Here is a 15972-nt window from a genome sequence, read left to right on the forward strand (position 1 = left end):
ACTGTTTCACTTCTTGTTTTTAAATTTATCACTTTTTAAAAAGTGACACAATTTGCCTGTTTTTACTATATAAACTACGACAAACCCAAAAATATTACTTCTACGATCAAAAAAACTCAAAAAACCCAGGCCCAGATGGGATTCCCTTGGTGTATACTGTTGCAGTGCCTGCTATTGTTACAAAAAGGCACTCTAAAATTTTGAATCCATATGTTTTCAGCTGGCTATTGTTCCTGCAGATCTGAAATGGTAGATGATTGTCTAGGCAACTACGTGTCAAATAAGCTTAACAAGACTACAACAAATACCAACAGTTACTATAGGAGGCTGGGCACAGGTTATGAACCTGCTCTCCCACCTTTGTGGTTATGTTTCTATTTTCTATAGCCTTACCAGAGGAGTTCCCTCTCTGGTACACCAGGCTGCATTGCCAGATGTTGTCTCGGAGGGCAGCCACAGGAAGTCTATTCAAACTGTGTAGCAATACTTCTACTCTAAGCAACAGCTCCTCTGCATTGACTTTGGTTTTTAATACCACCCTCTCTCACGCCCCTTGCAGTATCTTTCTTAACTGTATTGGCCCTTTTGCTCAACACAAGTTGGCTTCATGTTAACTGATAAGTGTCTGGGCGTTGCAGAGCCTGATACCCACTTGCCAGTCTGGGAAGCTGCAGCTTCAGGTCCATTTCTGCTCCTTCCCACACACTTCTGGTACGTGTTTTAACCATGTGATAGATGCAAAAGCTGAGACTATGAAGTTAAGATGATATCCACTCTCAGATCCATGATGTGACATGCTCTCTGATTAGTAAAATCTGCTAGTACTGTACATGGGGGGAAAAAATTTAAATTGCTCAGCAGTAAAAGACAAAGTAAAAGTCTCTCCTTTCTTCATGTCTCTTTTTTTACTTGTGAAGAAAAAAATTATAATTAGAAGAGGGACACAGAAACTGGTTAAAGTATTTTTTCCTTCTTTTTTCCATTATTTTAACTGCTGTATGAGTTGAGGAACATGATCAAGAGATTACTCCAAATCCCATCAAGCAACTGCTAGGGGAGCCAGTTAGCAATGTGACCTGAGCAGAACCACGCCACTGAAGGAAGGGGCCCCAAAGCCCAAACTTGTAGGGATGACTCGAGCTTCTGGCACCTTGGCAGACTCTTGTTAATCCTCGAGTGCAAGCTGGGAAATAATACAGTTTTCTAATTCCACTGTTTTCCTCTCTGCCTTGCTACACCAAGGAAACCCTGAGGTACACTTTATTTTGTCTTCCTGCCTTCTGTTGCTGCCTCCCAGTGCTTTTTCCACAGAAGGGGTGGTGTGGGGCCTAGCACTCAGTAGAGTTAAGGAAATTTTTGAAAAATGTAGGACATGGTGCTGTGTGCTGTAACTTTGAGCACTGTCGGCCCTTTGTGAGGAATGAACTCTCACTGTTGGCCAGAAAACAGGAAAGTGCAAAAAACCAAGAATTTTTTTTTAAAGAAGTTGAACTTTCCTCCTCTTTTCTTTCAGTTTGATTATATAGCAAAAGTGAAAGTCAGGAACCCACCCCAAAAACTGTCCTGCTGCTCCAGAAGTTTTACTTCGAAAATAACAGTACTTTGCAAGGAAGCAAATGCATGCTGTTGCCTCATGAGGAATATGTCCACTTTCACTTGGGGGGGTGAATTCTCCTTTGTTAGTCAATACGGATAATTCAGTGCTGTGGAAAAAGGTTTGCAGCTACTAATCAGCCATATCGTTTTTCACATGCACACATTTGCACAGTGAAAACTGGAAGTTTTGTGTACTTCTGCTTTGTGGAACCTCACACTGCCCTAAAACTGCCCTCTACAATTGAAGTGCCCTTTATATATTTTTTTAAATTTATTTATGAAGTCTTAAATGTTTAGGTAGGTGATGGTACCTTACATGTCACTGAGGATGTACAGTGGGTCCACATCTCTGGATGGTCTATGGCTTGCGGACTTATTGACTTGGGTGGGCATGAAAAGTCTAATCACCTAATTACTAGATTAATCTTTCCAATTAAGGTGATGTCTTTAAATAGAACTACTTTTTATTATTTATTTATTTCGTCATAAGGGTTGTCTTTTTTTTTTTTTTTGAGTGGAGAGGTGGTGTGATCTGATTTGGGGTTTTTTTGGTCCTAATTCAGAACCACGCATCTCTGCTTGGAGAAGCATGTAAAGTGATGTCCACTTTAAATCTCTGCTTAAATCCAACCAAGGTCAACCATGAGGAAGAAGCACCAGCTTAATGATTTCTTATCTTGGGGCTACTGTAGGACTCCCAGAGATGCCAATGCATGTTAATTTAAACTTCTTATCACTACGCTAGCAAGACCGTTCACACATTTTCCAGAGGCACCACAGGATTTAGGCTGTTGTCCTAATGGCTATTGTTCAGGCTCCTAGCTATTACATTTACCACAAGCTGTTTTCATCTTGTTGGGATCCTGGTGTTAAACTAAAAAAAACACCCATTTTAGCAATTTGTTGCCTTCTGGAAACTGAAGCAATTACAGTGGAGTATGCAGATGGGCAGTGTGTGCAAATTTTTGACCGTGGTTCCAATAGATAATAAATTTGGGTTCAGGGAACCTTGTACCTTACTAGAAATGTAGGGCTCCATGACATAAAGCACAGCACACAGTCTTTCTGTAAATGTCAAAGTTTTTTTGTTTTGATGTTTTAAAAAGTTTAAACATAACTGATTAGCCAAGAGGTATGTGATCATGACTTTTGTGCCTGATCAGGTCTGAACTTATCCTACAAGATAGTCTAATGGTGGATCCACACCCGCAATTTGTGTCTGTTTTGAGTCAATGACTCTGTGAAAGACAGATTTCTCTATCCCACAGAAGTTGTAGCTGGTCAGAATACCACAACATTTGCACAGTCATGGTGGTACCACTCTGGAAAAATACTTTAGGCAAGTAAGAGCAAAGGAGACAAGCCCTTCTTCATCTCAGTCCAAAAGAAATTGTTACCTTAATCTGTGACCAAATTTTCCTCATTTAATGGGGTTTGGTGGCAGCTACATGTTGCTAAAAGCACTGTCCCTTTCAATCTTTGTGCCACAGTTTTCTTGCACCAGGAGCAATGGTTGTCTGACCCAACAGTCAGACAGTTAGGAGAGAGACAAACAAGAAGAAAAACACTTCCATCAAGAAAACCAATTTATTATCTGCCATTCTCATTCCTTGATCCAGTTTGTGGAGAGGTCAGGAAATTTGTGTCTCGGGCAGCAGATCCAACATTTTGGGCTCCATAAGACTATGCTCAGAAGTAACTTTAGGATGAACCTTGAAGGCCTGACTTCCTAAATTGCTTTATTATCTTTCATGTTTTTAGATACAACTATGAACCTGTTTTGAAAAGGAAATTCAGATCAGAAGTCATGGACTTTAATTTAGAGATTAATTTGCTTTGGAAAAAAACCTTCTAAGATTTGTCCTTAGCTTAAACCAAGTTTGAAGTTGCAAAAAAAATTTTGTTACACTTTTATTTGTTTCATTTTTTTCACACTCATGCCCACTTCCTTCTTTTACTGGAATATTTCCAGCCTCATCAGAACCTGGAAGTGCCAGAAATAAACCAGAGGTACCCACTTTTAAAAAGTGTGAGTCTTCTTGTGAGTAGGATCTTGGGCTGAGACTTGGGAAATCTGGGTTCAATTTTCTGCTTTGCCTCTCATTTACAGTTTAACATTGGGTAAGTTACTTGGTAAAATCAATCTATGCTGCAGGCTCCCATCTGTGAAACAGCTGGTATCTCCTCACCTCGAAGGAGCGGTGAGTTGGTTAGAGCATGATACTAATAACGCCAAGGTTGCAGGTTTGATCCCCATATGAGCCATTTACTAAAGAGTTGGACTCAATGATCCTTGTGGGTCCCTTCCAACTCAGAATATTCTGTGATTCCCAGTAGTTAATTCTTGGTTCTGCAGTGCTCTGATGGTGAGGTGATCGGAGCCGTTTGTGAGCACAGAGAGGCTCTTTAAGAACAACAACAAAATGCTGCCACATTTAATTAAACAAAGAATTTGGTTTTGTTTCCCAAATCATTATTTTTATCTTGTTTTGACCTGCTGGAGAACAAGCTGTTGTGTTTGTTTCTGGAGATGTATATTATCCCAGTCTTAAGCAGCTGTGTGTTTGTGTTGTGGCAGTGTCACTCCTGGCCAGCTAACCTGGAATGGGATGTGCTAGACAGCCCATCTTCAGTGAGGCTCTTACAGGGACTCACTGAAGATGTACTATTTTCACTAAGACATTCAGAAAATGTTGTGTTTTTTTTTTTTCTTTTAGACTTAAAGGTTAGCAAATCTAGAGCAATAAGCATATTACTAGTTTATCTAGCAGTGTGAGTTACTGGGTAGTGCCTGTATATGCTGTATGTCTGGCTCCGAATTGAAGCAGGGAAGGAAGGATATGACCCTAAGCTCAGAGGTCCTGACTCTGCAGATCACCTTATCATCTCATACTCAGTTTCTGATGACCCATTCTGACTCTTCTGCACGTACAGAGCTGTATTCCCAGGTGCACAAGAGAATGGTGCACTTGAAAGGTGGGACGTAGATGACTGTCTGAAGGATAGCTACAGGTCTAATTAATCTTGACTCTAGTTAATGATCTGAAGATTATGCTTGTTAGTCTGGGGAGTGGTGAATCAATTCACTTGCCAGTTTTAATGAAGTACTTTTGCTCTCTGGAACCTTTATTTACAAAAATGAATAGAGTAAGTGTAGCACAGAGCCAGATGTTGACAAGGACTTTTCAGCACTACAAAAATCCTCAGCTATTACATTAAAACCACATCAAGTTCCATGGTCCTTCTTCAGTCAAAAGCTATTGGGAGGCAATTATGTAGTTTATCATATCATTATAGCTAGTAGGTGTGAATAACAAATTATTAACACATTCTCTTTTCATGACTTAGCACTTTGAATATGCTGCAAGATTTCATGAGTCAAATTTTTGAAGGGATTAAATAACTACAAAAATTGAAACATTTAATCCTAAATTTGGCATACGTGCCCTTAATTAGAAATGCATATGAACAAAACTATTTGCAGCAAGCTACTCAGCAAACCACATTGCAAAAGAAAGCTTTGCAAGTAATTAGATTCCCAGAAAAAAAATTCATCACAGCTGCCTCAGCAGCTGTCAGATGCCAGTTTAAAAAAGACAAGTTTTGAAGTTTATTATAACATTGCTAAGTAATGGTTTATGTATTGACTTCTCCATTGTGCTTAACAGGAACCTAGGCTTTTACAATTTATTATCAAGCAAATGACTAAGCTCTTTATTAAGTAACTGCTGTACTCACTGATTGTCATTTGTCTTCACCATTAGACAATGAGTAAGCTGTTCTTTGAATCATAGCTATGTACCTGCATAAATATATTACCATGATACAAATACTATACTATTCTATTTTTAAATTTTCATAGTATTGTCTGCTTTTATATTAAGTGGTCTTTGAAAAACTATCTACAATCAGAAAGAACATCTTTATGCAGTGTGAGTTTAGATAAAAAGGCTGAAGTTGAGCTCAAAGGCATTTTCATTGCAGTATGCTCTAAGGATGAATGAAAGATTTGAACTTGAAGCTAATTGGACATCCAAAATTAAGTGGTTTTGTTATAGATGCAAACCCTGGAAACTAGAATTGTTGCTAATTGCTTCAGAAGCACTAAGAAAAGCTCAGTAGTTGGAGTAAGATGATGTAGCTTTCAGTGCTTGGCATATTTATCATTCTTAGATGAATGTTTGCCAAAGGTAGGTATGGTTATTGGTTACTGTGCTGCTGTGACACTGTATATATTTGATATAAGATCTTTGAAAATGTATGCAAACTGCTTTGGGTTATGATTGGATGTGTTACATAGGCACAGTCTCTGAACAGTTGTGGTGAATTAATGAAATAGTGGATGAGGTCCTAAGATTGGATTCAATATTGAATATAAACCAAAATCAAGGAGCTCAAAGTTAGTTCCACAGTTTTAGAGAGCTTGACAGTAGTCCTTATCTGAGTAAATTCACATTTGGTGAACTGTGTATAGAAGACCTATGTCTCTATGGTTACGTACAATCTAATTTATGAAAATGTGGGGGTTTGTGTTAGACAAGAGTTTTTGTGGGTAACATACAAATGTTCTTCATACAAATCACTGTTGCAAAATCTTTTTGTAAAGCTGTTTTGAGGAATTGGGATGAGAGGTTGGTTTGGTTTTTGAGGGTTGTCCTGTTTGTGTAGATCTCTCTACTTCCAGTTTGTGAGTAGGATGCTCTTGAGTCTATAAAAGCCAGGACTCTGCTAAACACTCCCTTTTTTTTACAACCTGTCCAGACCTCTAGAAATTGGGAGTGTCTAGCACTTTAACAACTGGTGGCTGTGTGTGTGGGTATAGGCCTTGTTTAACTGCATAAATGCCAGAGAGACAATTCACAATACTCAACTCCGAATTCTTGGCACAAATCAGTCAGTGACTGACTCTTAAATTAACCAGCAAGTGCAATGAAGAATGTCTCACCAGGTCTGCTGTACTATGCCATTAGGAAAAGGCAAATACAAGTATACCAGCCAGAGTTGTCATAGAATCATAGAATATCCGGAATTGCAAGGGACCCACAAGGATCATTGAAGTCCAGCTCATGGCCCTGCACAACCCCAAGAATCACACCATGTGCCTGAGAGCATTGTCCAAACACCTCTTGAACTCTGGCAGGATTGGTGCTGTGACCACTTCCCTGGGTGTTCCAGTGCCCAACCATACTCTGGATGAAGAACCATTTCCTAATATCCAACATAAGCTTCCTCTGACTCAGCTTCATGTCACTCCCTCTGGTCCTATCACTGATCACCACAGAGAAGACATCAATGTCTGCCCCTCCTCTTCCCCTCACAAGGAAGTTGTAACTGCAATGAGGTCTCCCCTCAGTCTCCTCTTCTCCTGAACAGACCAAGTGCCCTCAGCCACTCCTCATATGGCTTCCCCTCAGGGCCCTTCACCATCTTTGCTGCCTTCCTTTGGACACTCTCTAATGGCTTAATATCTTTCTTACATTGTGGTGCCCAAAACTGCACACAACATTCAAGGTGAGGCCGCCCCAGTGCAGAGCAGAGCGGGACAATCCCCTCCCTCAACCAGCTGGTGATGTTTTGCCTGATGCCCCCCAGGACACACTTGGCCTTCCTGGCTGCCAGGGCACTGCTGACTTGGATTCAATTTGCTCTTGACCAGGACCCCCAGGTCCCTTTTGCTATACTTCATTATGTTCAGTGCAGAACTTTTCTTTTTTCTCTCCAGCTATGACATACCAGCAGTGTCTCCTTGCACAATTGTGCTCAACTACGACATCAAAACAATCTAGTTAAAATATGCTCATGTAATACCTGTAAGGGACTTTAGCATAGGACAATAGTGCTGATCTTGTCTAAAAGATGTTAGCTCTATGTACATAGCCTGTTTACTAAATGCCACTGCCTTCTAATCTGAAGAGAGTTGAACATCTTCACTTTAATGACAGGTGCTTTAATACATTTGAAATCATGCATTTTTTATGTTTGTGATTTGTTATTCCATACATTGTGGTTTATAGGGAAGCAAGAAGGATAACAGCTCCATGTGCAGAAAGAATGATTTGATGAATCCTGAAAAATATGGAATCTGTTGGCAAGACTTCACTGTTGAATTAATTTTTGCTAGAACATCACTGATTCGGACATCATAAAACCAGGTAGAACTATTTCTAAATTTTTTTTAAGAATGTTATACAAAAAAGGCAGTTAAAATAGGTGAAGAATGGTATTTGATGCCAGTTATATTACTTGCAATATGAATGTTTTATCCTGAAAGTATTTCTATATTTTTCAAAATGACCTGGATGAATTTTAACAATCATTCACCAATTTTCAGAAATGTCACTACATTGTTTTGGCAGAGAGGATCACAGCTACAGTCTAATATAGTTGGGATTGTAACAAGGGAGCATACAGGGAGCAAAGAGGAGAAATATGTTTCTGTTTTTTTAACCAGGCCCTTCTGAATTTGACAAAGTGCTTCTGTGTTGCCGTCCTAAAAAATTTAAGAATTAGCATTAACCAGAATTAACCAGAATAGACCTATAAATTTGAATTCCACTGTCTCAAAATCTATAAGGTAAAATAAGGGGAAAGCAGAGGAGATCATTTTCTGAAAAAAGGAACAGATGATGAATATGATTCCTTGCATCTGGTGTCCTAATAAATTTGCAGGTTAACTTTTGGGAACATCAGATGTGCGAAGTCATTTAGCAGCTTCCTGGCAGTCACACAAAATCAGAAATCACTGTGTCATTGCTCCTCGTGATAGAAATCAGAAGTGACCAAAAATTCATTTTTTCAGTATGGAAAACAAGAACTTGTCCTAATGTACAAAATGAGAACTTCTAGGAAGAGACCTAGCAGGGAGAGCACTTCCTCTATTGCCAAGTCCTTCAGCCTAGGAAAACCACACAATTCCCAAATCCAGCTCCAAGGCACGCCCTGCCCAGGCTGCAGTGATATGTGGTGGCCACCTTGGAGGTTTGGCTTTTCCACCAAGCAAGGAGCGGGTTGTGCTTCTGCTGATTCTTCCCTTTCCTGTTTCACAGGCATCTCCCACTGCTGGGTAGGGGGATTTTAAATATTGTTGGGCAAATATTTTCTTTTTTTTGCATGGTTTGACTCAGCAATGTTTTTGAGGGAGGAGAACCTGGTTAATTTTTTCTGGGACCCTGGAAAAATTCTTACTTGTTGGGATATTTAGGGCAATGAGTTGCAAGGGTGCATCCTCAGCAAATCCTTTCTAGTTCACCCTTTGGGAAACAGTGCTTGTTGGTGGATTTCTGACTTTCTGACTCTTGTAGGGGACAGTGGTCACACCACTGTCCTAGGTACAGGTGGGTCTGAGCTCATGGTCAGACCCTGTATCCCTGTGGAGTGAGCACCGGGGCAGGGAACAGGGCTGTAATGTCTGTTTTGTTTTATTGACAGTTGTCACCTGGAACAGCCAGCCTTCCTCCCTGCAGTGCCTGCACATTTCTCAGGGCATGGTAGAAGCCACTGCTTGGTCCCAGTGGTCAGAAAGAACAAGGCCATACATTACAGCAGGAGATTGTCTGTATGTGTGGATTGGAGCTGTGTTGTGCCATTTGCCACAGAGCCACAGAAAAGGTGATTAAACCCTGATTAATTTCCTAGAGTATGTGCAGCCTCTGAAGCCTTACAAGTCAGCTGTACCCTGACAGTGAGGGAAGCCAAAGATGCAAAAATAGGGTTCCATAATTCACTAGCTGAAATCAGCAAATGTTAAAATAGCACCATGTGTCCCTCCCTCCCACCCCCTCTAAATGTATACCTACCTCGGTGAAAAGTTTGTGCTGGGGGTGCCTAGGTATGGTGTGTTCATCCTTCAAACGGAGCTGCAATGACCCCTGTAGCTGAGGAAGGAGAATTGAAAGACTCAGTAAAAAGTGCTTCTGAGACTCTCTCAAAGGTATTGACTGCCTTTGGCATGGGACTTTAAAAGACTCCAACAATAAGCAGCTCAGTGATGTATTCAACTGTTTAAAGTGATCTTAAATGCTTGCTATCTTGCAACCCCTAGAAGTAATGAAGTAACAAGATGGGGTCCCTTATTTTTCTGGACTTTTTGGAATTGTTTCATCTCTGACAAAGCAAATCCCATTGTGAATTGCGAGCATTCTTTAACTCTACTTGAAAGTGCTCATCCTAAAACTGGGAGGTAATCCTGTCTCCAGCTCTCTGCTAAAGTATGCTGTGCTTCAGTCCTGCCACCAAAAAAACCCAATCAACCAAAAGAGGGGGTGAGTTTATCAAACTTATTAAAAAAAAACCAAACCAAACAAAAATAAAAACGAAACACTCGTAAGGCTTTTTTTGTAAACACTAAAGTGTCTGGAATTTGAACTATCTATTTAGTACCTGAGGGTTTTCTTTTTCTCTCTCATTGCTGATAAAGTATTTTAAGCAGTATTGGTTAATTCTTCCTTCTTAATAGAACATTTCCCTTCCTCTTCTACCTCTTCACCTCATGCTTTGTATTTACTGAGAACATCAGGTAACTAGGCAAGCCTGGCTTCTGACCAAAAAGGCATTTTACCTAGAGATTCATTAGTGTGTATAAAAATAGCCAACCTTGTTTAAAGGCACTTCTTACACAACAAGAAAGGGGTTCAATTACCATATTTCATTTAAAGTGAAGATTAAACATCTTTACCAGGACAGTGCACTAATCCCATGAATCCTATTTATGTTGAAATGTAGTGCTATTGGCAATAAACAGCAATTTGAGAAGTCATAACCCAAGGAAATAATTGTTGAGTGACTTTAGAGCTCCCTATAAATTTCCTCTTCATGACTTTGGCAGTAGTGTTCAACAACAGAGTTAAATATTTGTTTTAGGTGCTCCTGCCTTTAACAGACTAATTAAAAAGATGGAATTCTTTGATTCTATCTCAAATAATTTTACTTCTAATCTCTCTCAGGCTCTCTCTAGGCAAAGTCAGCTCTATAAATGGAACTAAACATATTTTTTTTCTGAAGAGAGACTTTACAGTAGAGCAATAAATTCAAGCATTGGAAAGTAAATGCAACTGAAGTACCCTTAATGATGCTATTGTATGGTTGTTATGCTTGTAATCCCATTTCACAGACCTTTACCTTGAAGGCTATAAATTCTTTGAGAAATTATTCTAATGGGAAGGGGCATTACTTAAACATTGTGTTTAAACATGACGAAAAAGGGGATGATTTAAGTTAGAAAAATCAAGTTACGCTAACTGAAGCAGTAATAATGGAGGGAGATTAAATTTTTGCCTATCATGCAAACCTTCTAAATTTGTATTTCCTGAAAAACCATGCAATGAAACTGTTCCCAGAGCTACTTCTTGTTATTGCATCACATACATGCCTGGAACTTGTCATTAAGGATCAGGACCCTATTCTGCTCTACACCTGCAAATTTAAAAACAGTACCTGAATCAAAAATTGTCAGTCTAAATACCTGACCCAAAGCCCAGTGAAGTCAGTGGAGGACTTTCCATTGATTTTAATGATTTGGTCCAGGAGCTAAGTAAGTATTTTTAAGACAAAAATCAATATTGTTCCACAGTGGTAATGTTTTCATGAGCTTCTATTGATCCTTTTGTCATAGATTACAGGATACCTTGGCACTGTCAACATACCAGGTTTTAACAAACTGATTTGATTTATTAACACCATTTCATTAACATCTGCAGTAGCAAGTATTTATCAAATGTCGGCAAACAAAAGTTCAGCAGAAGGATCACCAAAATGACTTGTTGCACAATGTGAGCTGAAGTTCATCAGGAGTAGGCTTTCTGTAAAACCAGTTTATGTCAGAGCCTTACATGATATGCTCAGCATAAGTTGGGTATTCAGAAACTTTTTTTTTTGACCAACTATATCATCAGGCCTAAGAAAAGCTCTTTCCTCTCCTACAGTACCTCAACTTACCTCCTTTCATGATCATGATGAAAAAAACATTGCCGTGACAGCAGGGTTGTAAAAATTATGCTGAAGTTTTCAAATCCAGTCAAACTTGCTTAGTCTGTCAGTTTTATTTTATGATTTTATAACCCATCTTCTAAAAAATTATAGTGAAATACATCATTCTCTTTCATAAATACACTGCAATGCATTTCTGTGTTTATAGCATCTGACTTACAAATGCAAGTCCTGGGGCATCAGAAATGGGATGGCTTATGTCAGTGATATTTATAATGTGATTGTTAAATTGACAGCTCTGTAATTTGCCACTTTATAAACCAACCAAAACCCTTCAGTCATTTCTTGAGAATGATTCTTTGAAATTTGGGCCCCTAATTCACCTTGATTTTTGTTTGGTTGTTTGAAAAATAAATAATTCATACAATTTAACAATTATGTAGTAGTGTTCTAGTGGTATACAGCTTTCCTACTACTATTTTAATACATCAGACTCCTCTATATGATACTGCTTCTCAGTTTACTAATAGTCACCAGAAAGTTCCCCAAGTTTAAAATTTCCTCCCTCTGAAAGGATCTTTTTTTCCTGGAAGAATATTTGAAACCTTTCAGAATTTTCCTGATCCAAACCCAAAACTACAAATTATATCTGACACAGATTAGGATGAGTTACATCAATTCATGTTTTCCAAACCAATGTAAAGCTTAATTTCTTAATTGAATTTGTAATCATTTATCACACATAACCTATTATAGTATGAATACCTCTAACAGTTCAATCAAGCATTAAAAAAAATGTGGATATCATGTAAATCTTATCAGGATCACTAAAATAATGGGACTTTTGTTTACAAGGTGTCGATTGGTTTTAGAAGCTTTGATAATGACTCCAGACAGTCAATAAATACAGAGACTTTTACATACCCAGTAGGAGCCGAACTGAACTATCTAATCTTTTTAAAATGACAGACAGCACAGTGAACTCTGAACTTAATCCCCTCTAAACATTAAGGAGACAGTTTAGAGCTTAAAGTACTATTCAAACTCAAACCCTACATAAAAAAAATCACTAAGTGTCTGATTTAAACACACAGGAAAATTCAGAGCTAAGGCTGGTTTTCCTTCCCATTGTGTCTGGCCAGTGGTCTGTGGTGGGCTCCAAGTCTGTTAGTTGCTTGTCTTGAGCAAGGAAAACACCTTTGTGCCTTTTGAAAGTCTGTAGCCAAAGCATTAAACCCCCCCCTCAAACCTGAAATCTTAATTACTTTTTGTCTCTATCAAGCAAATTTTCCCCTTTGGAAGCAGACATGGGGGACAATGTTGTATGGTACATTTCAAGTGACAAAATTTACACTGGTGGGATCATAACCTTTGAAAATGATACATTGCCCTTAAGAGGCAAAGGGAACTGTAAATGTAAAGCTTACAGGGGAAAAGGGTGGCAGGTAACAGCTAACATACAACTTCTGTATATATGAGCATATAAATATATTAAATCATTTATTTCAGCTTGTCAATTGTTTAAATAAATAAGAGGACTATCAGACTGCAGGACTGTTTCTTCTACTAGTAATAAAGTAAGAGAAGAGAAAAATGTCCTTTAAGTTATCATTAGCAATTCTTCTAATTGTTTGCTTTTTAACATCTTCAGAATCTCTACGTGCAGTGCAAACCTGCATCCTTCAGTACTGCTGAAGGTTCACTATTACGTGGTTTTCCACAGATGCATCTTGCATGTGCTTTTTATTGGTTTGTCTTATAAACGTACCTCTCTGTCTAATGAACAGAGGAATTAATCCATTCTAACCTTTTCAGTGCATCCCTCTTGCTGGCTAGTGTAAAGCCTGATGTGAAAAATGCTTTTGTTTTATTCTTAACATGATCCACATATTTTTACTGTCTTCATTAGTAATTGGAGATAAGCTGTGTTTAATCTCTGTATTTGTTATTAATTAATTCCACCAAATAGATAATATTTCCTGAGATCTTTTTGATGCCTCTTGGTGTCTCCGGTAGATTGCTGTATGCAAAGGGGGATACAATTTAAATAATAATTTGGACTTTAAATAATACGTTTCAATTGCCAAAATCTTTTTACATTGTTGAATGCAATTTGTTGTTCAACAGTTTTGTATTTTTTTTTATAGTATCCTTATTGTCTTGGTAAGTTACAGTGTGTAAATGATTTCAAATATTTTATGTTATTAACAATGATTCTTAAGTCAGGAATTTCTGAGGTTCCCACTATCTGTTTTGCCACGATTAATTATGTAAGCTTGTCTTTCCTGCAGTGCTTGCTGTTGAATTGTCCCTCAGATGAGCTACATTATCAGGACAGCCTAAATCTTATAATGGATTGATATGGAGAGATGTGATATCTGTGTTGTCAGGATGAGAGGTGAGAGTGTGAGTATTTATTTGCCATCAGTGTCTGATATTTTAAAACATTTTCCAAAGTCTGAATTTACATTAACTGTATAAACTCTATCCTGATTTCAGGCTCCAGTTATGCTAATTGATTTTGCTGACTGATCCTAACATTTCAAGATATTATAATTAAAAAAAAAAAATCAAAATGCTTAATTTAGAATATTTTCTATATGTTTGACTAACAGGATTTTGATAATCAGTACTTTTTCTGGTGGTCATTTGTGGTAAAATTAGTGGAATTCCGTGACAGTTGATATACACAGCACTTTTCCTTTGCAGTAGTTGCCTTTCCTTTCCATAGTTGCCTAATTACTATTTCCTGAATCAGAGAATATGAAGAACCAGAGTGTGCCAGGTCTATGATGAATGAAAATCCACAACTGCTGACTTATTTGGCTTCTGGTTTTTTCCTTCTTAATTTCTTTAAAACCTTCGCTAGTCATTCTAACAGGTTGCTTCCTAAATCTGCCTCTGTTTACTGTGGACAAGTACTGTAGAAAACTTTATAATAGGAAAGTCTGTGTTGAAGAACTACACAACTGGTCCTGAATAACATCTAACCAGTATCCAGTTAGAGCAGAACCTACAACAAGTGTCTCTAAAATAATTGCAACATCTTTTACTCTCACGGGCTCCTTGGTACATGCTCTCTCCCATCCTCTGTCCTGCACCACGTGCTCCCAAATGCATTGTGTTTGGGCAGTCCCATCACAGACCAAGCTATAACTGAGATCAGTTATAGGCATTAGTAATTTTTTTCTCTATTTGTAACAGTGGTAGCCATGAAAGAGTCTAAGAAAGCTGAATGATGCCTGCTGGCATTGTGGGCAAAGCATCCTTGGCACAGGCCAGGTGGCCCAGGACTCATAGACTTACCATGTTCCCCCTCTGTGGACTAATTACAATGCAATATGTTTACAACACAGCCCCTCCAAACTCCCCTTGTCCTGGTGGAGCAGCAGGGACCCGCTGGCTGTGCTGCTCTTGTACCTGACTTGCTTGTAGGGGAGCCCTGGGAGTGTTCTGGCAGGCTTGGGGCTGGCTTGGTGACATCCATGTCCTGTGGGGTGGGTTTGTTGTGTTGGGCCTGCCTATAGTGATTCAGTTCCAATTTTTAAAGCATTGAGCTCTCCTGTCCCTTGTCACAGCTTCCCAGTGTGGCTCAGTATCGGTGTCTGTGGAGGCCTTGGTCTCCTGAATGGAAATCAAGTGCTGCTTGCTGGAGGAAATCCCAGCTCTGCCACAGCCAGTGAGCTTCCCACCAAGAGGGCAGATAAAGGCGCAACTTTTTTCCTCCAAAAAGAGTAGCATTTACCATACCTTTAATTCCCAACTGTGCAGCAATTTCACAAGAAGTACTTACCAGCTTTCAAATTTTTTAATTGATCAGACCCTTCCCTTACTTTGCTGGACTGTGTGTGTATTTATAGCACTGTAACACTAAACCAGATCTGCCTTTGTTTTTTGTGATTTATACTTTTTTTTTCTTGAACAGGAAAACATTCATTATCAAATGTTGTGAGAACAATACAGTAACTGGAGGTTATTTTATATGAAAATATTGTTGATTGTTCCTCCCCTAGAAATCTCTCTTGGCAGCTCACTTCCTGCCAAATGAATCAGCAAAAGCTGCTCATGGAAGTTGTTAATATATAATACAATCACCCAGCACTGCACTTGCTCCTTATCTATGAAGTCCTTTTGTGATCAATGTTTCACATCACCTTTTGATTATAGTCTCTGAGCACAAACAGTTTCTTAATATAAATTAATGGCCTTGGAATTTCTAAATAAACATTCCCTTTTGTTTAGCATCATTTCCTATTTTCTTACCAAAACAGAGTCTTATTGTAATTGTTCAGTTTTCACTGGAAAAAGTGTTTGTGGACTGGAATGTTCTCAAAAAACAAGAAGTTCCTTTCAGAGCTATTAGTGTTGATTTACAAGGTCTAACGTGCAGTGTTAATTGAATATAGCTAGGAAATATTACAAAAAAGCAGCTAGTGTGGTGTGATCCTGTAA

At 38.7% G+C, this 15972-nt stretch overlaps 1 long non-coding RNA gene across 1 annotated transcript in view; it reads right to left on the reverse strand.

Annotated features, from left to right (window-relative positions):
* Positions 1–15972, reverse strand: part of LOC127476986 (uncharacterized) — a 44969-nt gene that overhangs the window by 20709 nt on the left and 8288 nt on the right. Inside the window, exon 2 of the long non-coding RNA XR_007906800.1 lies at positions 9393–9470. This is a non-coding gene — a long non-coding RNA (uncharacterized LOC127476986). The remainder of the gene's footprint in view (positions 1–9392; positions 9471–15972) is intronic.

This window comes from Manacus candei, unplaced genomic scaffold (assembly GCF_025592945.1).
Source record: "Manacus candei isolate 608988 ecotype Guabito, Panama unplaced genomic scaffold, ASM2559294v1 h1tg000050l, whole genome shotgun sequence".
Taxonomy (NCBI): Eukaryota; Metazoa; Chordata; class Aves; order Passeriformes; family Pipridae; genus Manacus; species Manacus candei.